Source organism: Sorex araneus, chromosome 2 (assembly GCF_027595985.1).
Source record: "Sorex araneus isolate mSorAra2 chromosome 2, mSorAra2.pri, whole genome shotgun sequence".
NCBI classification, from domain to species: domain Eukaryota; kingdom Metazoa; phylum Chordata; class Mammalia; order Eulipotyphla; family Soricidae; genus Sorex; species Sorex araneus.
In genome coordinates this window covers 111,408,658-111,415,560 of record NC_073303.1, presented here as the reverse complement: position 1 = coordinate 111,415,560, position 6,903 = coordinate 111,408,658, and the positions used below count along the sequence as shown (strand labels likewise).

The 6,903-nt window shown below is 36.7% G+C and overlaps 1 non-coding gene across 1 annotated transcript; it reads left to right on the top strand.

Moving 5' to 3' along the window:
- The first annotated feature begins 831 nt into the window (after nucleotides 1-831).
- On the top strand, nucleotides 832-962 carry LOC129402944 (small nucleolar RNA SNORA63). Its single transcript, XR_008628958.1, has one exon. It is a non-coding gene; the product is annotated as a small nucleolar RNA SNORA63 (small nucleolar RNA).
- The last annotated feature ends 5,941 nt before the right edge of the window (nucleotides 963-6,903 follow it).

Below are 6,903 nucleotides of genomic sequence, written 5' to 3'. Positions count from 1 at the left end.
TGCAGAAAATTAAATCCTTCGTATATGAGCTCTCAAATAGTTGACCTCCCCTTCAAATTCCCCTCTGAAATATGATTGAGAGCTTATATAAAACTGATGTTTAGTGAGAGTATAGGCTATTAAAGCGTGAAGTACAAGTATTGGCTACATGTTTGACTTGCCTGACTGGACTCTGAGTTGTGTCCTTCAGAAGATGGTCCTCAAAAGGATGATGAGATCAGTGGTTAGGGACTGTTAACCACTAGTGAAGTTTTTTATTTTTTTAATTTATTTTTTAATTGAGTCACCGTGAGAACAGTTACAGGGCTTTTACGATCGAGTCTCAGTCATACTATGCTCAAACACTCATCCCTTCACCAGTGCACATGTTCCACCACCAAAACCCCCAGCATACCTCCCCCTGCCACTCCCCCTCTGCCTGTGTGGCAGATTATTTTAGTGAAGTCTTTTATTGTCCTGGTGTAGCAGAATTAGAGCCAATGCTGAAAAAAAAAAGAGATGGAAATCATTTCTTCATATAGGACTTCATTAGAACTGTTAAAAGAAACAGAGACTTTGGGGTGAAATTTTTCATTACAGGAAAGATCAAAAGACAATATATAATCAAGCTATCATGAGTGACTATACTAGATGACCTCAAACTTCTCTTCAGGCTCCAGAATTTTATTCCAGATCCCCAAGCAAGACATACTTAGACTTAGATACACTAATGGGGTTTCTTGTTCTGAGAGCACTATCCAGTTTTTCTAGCCTCTCTGAGTTTTTGTATATATATATATTCCTTCTACCTTTGGATATCAACATACCAAACATTCATTAAACATAGGAAACAAGAGGATTTTAACTACAGTATAGAATATAAAGGTTGTGCTGTTGGTCCCCCTGCTTAAAATAAAATTGTTTCTTAAATGTACCTGTCTGCTTGACTCCTGTTGCAGCCAGGGATGCTTGGTCTCATAGATGTTAAAAAGGAAAAAAAATAAGTGGGGAGCATTTCCTCTCCATAACTGTATGTCCATTACCCACCCAAGATCTGTAGCATATAGTCAATTCTCAGTAGATATGTGTTAAATGACTAGATACTTTGTTACCTAATACCTTGCAGGTGCCTTCCCTAAAAACCCATCCCACCTAGAAATATTTTAACCTCAGATACTTTACCTTGCTCAGTAATACTATTTTATGGGCCTGCAGTTCCTTTCCCACCAAAGAAGTGCTCCCAATAGAACACTGGTTCATTCAGGTGCTGTATGTGGCAATACTTGTGTGCCAAACCACAGAGAAATCTTTAGGCTCCAGGAGGCTAATTTAGGCTAAACTGACACTTGCTAAGGCTGTACATGCTTAAAATGTCACTAAATGAGAGTTAATAAATCTGTTTACAGAAAAATTATCTTTATAACAACCATCTCCATAATTCAGTTTCTCATTTTAGCTGGGGTGGACTAAGTTCTCACTTAAAATGATGATGGTAATACTAAGGATAACTTTGCCCAAAGTGCCCCCACCCCAAGAGTAAACCCATGGGTATTACATTCATTTCAAAAATTCTCTGAGTGTCTGCATGATACCTTGCTAAAATATTTCCTGCAACTATCCTCCGGGCTTACATGGAATAAATCAGAAAATTAAATGCATATGTGGGCATCAAACCAGGACCTTTAATTAAAATGAGATAGTTTAACCTTCCCGATGAGGTGAAACCTTCCATTCATTTGCACTACTGATATAGTATCACTGTGTCACTGTCATCCCGTTGTTCGTCGATTTACTCGAGCAGACACCAGTAACTTCTCTATTCCTCTGAGCCCTGAGATTTTAGCAGCCTCTCCTTACTCATCTTTCCCAATGATTGGAGGCACTTTCAGGGACAGGGGAATGAGATCTATCGTTACTGTTATGGGCTTATTGAATACGCCATAGGTAGCTTGCCTACTGATATAGTATACATAGAAATTTTATATGTATTAAATTTTGATGTTTATTATTGACCATCTACCTCTCACTATGGAACTATGACATTTTAATGACTGTTTTTGCAAAAAAATACTGAAACTCAGTATAGTATGTCAGTAAAAAGAGTCACACAGCCCATGCAAGTGTTCCATATTGATTACATCATGACTAAAGATGATAAATATCTACAGGTCACAACCCCATGACCAGTCTCCAGAATTCTCCCACTTCTTGACAAATTTGAGCCTGTGTTCCCTCCCTCATTTACCTGTCCAATCACATATTCATCTCTCCTCCCTCTGCTTTCTCAACACTCCTGTCATTCCGGCTTGACTGTTGCTTCCCTAAACTAATGGTTCTCAAACTTTAGTGTGCTTGGGAATCATCTGGGAATCTTTTAAAATGCAGGCTCAAATTCAGTGGGTATGGAGACCTAAGAATTTTGTAGATTTCAGAGAGAAATAATGCTCCTGATCCATGGGACATGCTTTAGAGTGGCAAGAACTAGGACTTAATTCAGAATTTAGCATTCTGACTAGTATCAGCAGGTTTGCAAACTCTCCTCCCAAAATCATAGTAAATATTTAAGTGTACACAGTTTCCTAGGGAAAGAGTTTATAACTTTTATCCAGAAAGTCTCAAAAGCCACTGTCTGCAAGTCGAGATCATTGACCAAAGCTGCTCTTCTACTTCTCATTCTATTCTTTCCCAAATCTCTCTCACTAGCTGCTCCTGAAACATTAATCCAGCTTTCCTACTAGCAACCGACTTTCTATGTTCAACCAGATTTGTACTACTCTAGGTACCTGGTATACCCAACACATTTGTTTTAAGGAATACCAACAAAAATAAAGAGATATGTGATGAATAATTCAAGGACATGGGAGTGAAAACACATGATGTTGGACAGTTCTGGAAGTAAGGTATTCATTTGCCTTTCTTGCAGCTGCTTTGGCTGACCCTGGTTTGATCCCTGGCACTGCATATGGTCCTCTGAGAACTGCAAGGTGTCAATCCTGAGCACAGAGCCAAGAAGAACCCTTGAGCACCAGAGCACATCCTCACTCACACTGAAAACAAAGACATGTTGTTGAGCAAAGAAAATCGGCTAGAGGAGCAGAAAGAACTGAGTCAGACCCTAGTAATCTACCTGGTTCTATGAATTTACTAGGGTAACCTTCATTTCATTTTAATTTCCTCAGCTGTAATAGAATCTATTTATAGTTCTTTGTGAAAATAAAATAATAACCTGCTCCTCTCCCCTTTTCCATGTAGAGCAAAGGAGATGAAGACTTGATATTTTTTAAATAAATTATTCAAAAATAACATCTAATCAGCTAAGTCCTACTATAGGAAGTATCCTCCTAGGCTTGAAGTCTGAAAATAAATGAATACCAAAAAAACATTTTCTATTTTCAAAATACATTTAGGTGTTTCTACTTTAGAAAATTAAATAGACTAGAACTGAAACATAAAAGAATTTTTAAGAGAAAATAAGGAATTCTTATACCACATTTCAACCTTCTTTAGTCAAAGAAATTGCATTAGAAAATGCCTGCTAACCAAGGACTCACAGCAAATATGTATCCAATTTTAATACAACACTATAAAACTGTTCTGGAAAGCACAAACTAGTTATTAACAGAGTCTGGGTGGGAAAAATCCTCTCGAGGGGTGAAGTGATTTCCCATGTGAGGATTTGGACATAAGGACTCTTGATCACAGCCTTTCAGATATTACAAAATAAAAACGCCACTGGGTTTCTTATCATACAAATAGTCAGCCCTCACTAGCACATTTTCACTGAACCTCAACATAACTAATCACTGTAGAAACTGGTGTAAAATATTCCCCATTTCATGCTCAGTGTGATATTACACCTTGACTTGTTTGTACCAAAAAGTTAAGCATTTAAAAGATTCCATGGCCCCAAAGCAGGCATTTAAGGGCATGCTTATTATTTTATCCTATTCTACTTTATTTTTGTAGCAAGATAAAATATCTTTAATTTTTTTTAATCAACTTTAATTTATAGAACAGTTTCAGATTCATTCACTACAAAACTGAATATCAAGTACAGACACATCAGAAACACATCAGCCCCATACATGCATGGCTTTCTCCATTATTTTTTCTGGAGGGTATAATTTGTCCTAGTCTACTTTTTAAAAAACTACTGGAAGAATTTGGAAGAAAAGCTATCTCTTTGGACCAATTTGTCAAGTAATGAGAGTTCAAAGCTCTACTTATCTCTTACCCTAAAATACGCTGTTATCCCTCAAGGATAAATTTTTCCATTTCTGATAAGGGCCTTGTCCAATCCAAATTATAAGCAAAGGAAGTCTTGGGGGGAACTATGTTTACTTTTTTTTCCACGTGGCATCTTCAAAGAAACTTAAAGGAAGAAAGAACTTCTCCTAAGGATATCTTCCAGAAGTAAAAAATTCTGTAAGACATTTTCCTCATCCTCCTAAAACAATCTTTATCTCCAAGGAAATTGAACCAATACCCAAGATCCTACCTCTCAAAGCAATGTTTTTCAAAAAAGTTGCCCTATTCATCTAATATAAATATCATCTGTGGAGTCATTCTTTATACCCCCAAGATTCACATTAAAGCTAGTTTAAAAATAATTTGCCATTTACATATGTTTTCACTAGATTGAAAGTCAAAAGCTCTTCAACCCTTGCCATTCCGGCAACAAAAGACAGAGCCACATTATCTGGGGGGTTTTATTCATCAAGATAGAGCTTTGGGTCTCTGAAAAAAGATAGGTTTCTCTTGGTGAAGGGTTAAAAGAGGACACAAAACCACCCTCTGGAAGTCATTAAGTTACAAAGCCCCAAGAAGATAAAAGTTTCCATTTTCTAAAATGTAAATCAAAAACATATTCATTAGTATTGCAAAACAAACATGCAAATCTTCACCACTTGAAAAGCTCTGCTAAATATGTACAAGGGCTAAACCCAAAAATACATCTGGTCCTCGGTTACAGAACTTGCTTTTTTGGTTTTATCTAAAGAGTTTGTCTGTCTTCCATGGTTGGCTTCTTGGATTATTGCAATTCATAATAAGCCTTTTAGCTAAGGATGAAATAAACAAAGATAAAGTCTATGTCCTAGTTTTAAATGGTCCAGATGGGATGATTTTTCCATATGTTTAGCACACCCACTGTTTATTAATCATTGCTAGCAGAGCTTAGAGGATTACTGGGTTTATTGCCTGGGTAAGGGCTGAAATTTACAGTTTTTATAATCTTTGCACACCTTTTTAATATTCCATTCTTTCCAGATTGTCTTTTGTATTTAATTCAGATTGAGTGTGTGTCCAAATATCTGTGTGTGTATATATGTGTGTGTGCGCGCACGCACGCGCGTGCGGCATGATATATTGTAGGAAATCTCAGACAACCGATCAAGAGGGGGTTTTGTGCCCAAATTTGGAAACAATATCAGTCTCAAGGAATGTGTTACATCATAACAATGACAATGTGGGTAAAACTGGCAATACTTGACTCACTACCCTTTATAGTGATTTACTTGGTGTCTGGCAATCTGTTTTTCATATGATGTTTGTTTCCCATAAACAGTTTCAACATGGGAGAGTATGGTGTCAAGATAACAGTCATATCATTCGTTATTGCAGAACATCTAAAAGGATTGCCAAGAAAAGAAGGTTCTTTTAACTTGAGCTTCTTACAAGTGCTTGCGTACTGGCAATTGTTTCTCATCAACGTATTGTAATGCTTTTTTGAAATCTGACCATCACTACCTCAGTTATACTGTCGTTTCAATTTATTATAAGTCTGCATAAGGGTCAATACTGGACTTAGTCGAGGAAAACCACAAAGTTAGAGAGGAGGCAATCCTCACGAGAAAGAAGATAGACTACCAAATAGTGAGCTATTGCAGTGGAAGTGGTACTCTGGTTTTTCCCTGTTTTAGTGGATATGATTTGAATAATACATAGTACCTTCATTTCATAAGTGAACTAAGGATTTTTTTCTTAAGCATTTTATTTTTTGCTCTAAAACTGAGAAAACAATATTTTGATGGTGGGAGGTATAGGAGAAACCTCTGTCTTTTTATATCACAATCATAAAGCCACACTGTCAAATGAAGGGCATCCTGACAGAAGGCTTCCATATTTGGCATACCCCCTAAAACTTGGAAGGAGAAAAAAGGGGGTAGATATTCTTTAAAACTTCTTTTAATAGAATTGGTTAAGACAGTTAATGTAGAAAATGTTCTATTAATCATGTATGCTTTTTATAGGATTTGTACATGGGTTTTGAGATGTGGTTTTATATCTTCAACAAATAGAAGAATGGAAGGCCTCCATAAAGCCTAAGAATAGAGAGCCGTGGGCAGAGAAAACTGCCTATTTCGTCATTCCAAAAGACTTTGAAATCATTCTGGCCAGAGTCTTGTGTACAATACCTAAACTCTGAACAATTATCTTTTATGATAACCAACGGTTTGGGCATGCATTTGCCCTGTTTTTAAAAATCACAGATATCCATGAAATGCCATTTTTCAAGTGAGTTACCTAAGGTAGTAAAATTTAACTTATGCACAAGAATGTACATGATATAATCTGTACTTGGAGTGTCGATTCTATGATACAATGTGTAGGTTACTTACCTTGCACGCAGCAGATCTGGGTTCTATCCCCAGCATCCGATAAGGTCTCTTGATCACTACCAGGATTAATTCCTGAGTGCAGAGCCAGGAGTAATTCATGAGCACTGCTAGGTGTGGCTCCAAAGCCAAAATACATATATATTATTGATATAATTATATATTATTGATATATGGCTATATCAATAATATATGCTATATATCTATATAGTATATCTATACTATATATTCATATATCTTTACTATATGGGCTGGAGCAATAGCATAGCAGGTAGGGCGTTTGCCTTGTATGCGGCCGACCCGGGTT